Raw genomic sequence first — 918 nt, 5'->3', positions numbered from 1 at the left:
CTGCACGCCACGGCCCAGCTCCGTTCTCCCATGGGCATTGGGCAGGTCGATGTCAGCTGGGTGTGCAACGCCCTGCACACCCGGCTCTGCTCTCGGCCAGGCACGGGCAGCGCCTGCCTTCGTCAAGGCAGTCGATCTGGCTGCTGTGGGACTCGATCGTTCGGATGACATTGTTAGTCTGGGGCCATTACTGGGTTTGTTCATCCATCTAACAACAGTCACAGCCTGCTGCCTTGCTCCCAGCCTGGGAAGCGGGATGCTGAGCTCAGCAGAACAGCCATGGTTCAGTGTTATAATACAGAAATACGCTCATCAGCTGGAGAAATTGCCTCTGGAGGTGCGGGCTGAGGCAGAGGCGGCAGATGTGAAGCTGATCCATCTTTACCTAAGTCAGCAGCCTCTTCCCACCCATCTTCCCATCCTCACCCTCCTGACGAAGGGGCAGGCAGGTTTCCCCTCCCGTCCAAACATGAGCACACCGGAGCCAGCAGCAGCGTTGTGCCTGAACTGCAAGTGGTTCCAGGCAAAGCTCTGAATCTTCAGAGCTAAACTCAGAGCAGCCTTTGAAACATCCCTGGCTTGTGGGTGTAGTCTCTGGTGCTGCCCAGCATCTCTCTCCCTCTCCTACCAATGCCTCACCAGCCAGGCACAGGCTCCGCTCCTGTCTTTGGAGGAGGTGGCGGAGGGACCCTCCGCAGCGGCATCCTGTGCCAACAGCCCTTCTGCACAACTGACTTCAGATGGACCAAAAAACCTGCAGGACTGGGGCAGTGCTGGTGAGACATCATCCTGGTCTGATTAATCCTTCACATCTGCAGCCAGGCAAGATGCTGGAAGCATGCATTTCAGTCCTGATTAAACCTTCCCTGCAGTTCTCCGGGCGAAGCCTGTGCTGCCCACCCGGTGCAGCAGTCGCAT

This window comes from Pygoscelis adeliae, unplaced genomic scaffold (genome assembly GCF_000699105.1).
Source record: "Pygoscelis adeliae isolate BGI_AS28 unplaced genomic scaffold, ASM69910v1 Scaffold191, whole genome shotgun sequence".
In the NCBI taxonomy this organism is placed as follows: Eukaryota; Metazoa; Chordata; class Aves; order Sphenisciformes; family Spheniscidae; genus Pygoscelis; species Pygoscelis adeliae.
This window is presented reverse-complemented; position numbering follows the sequence as displayed.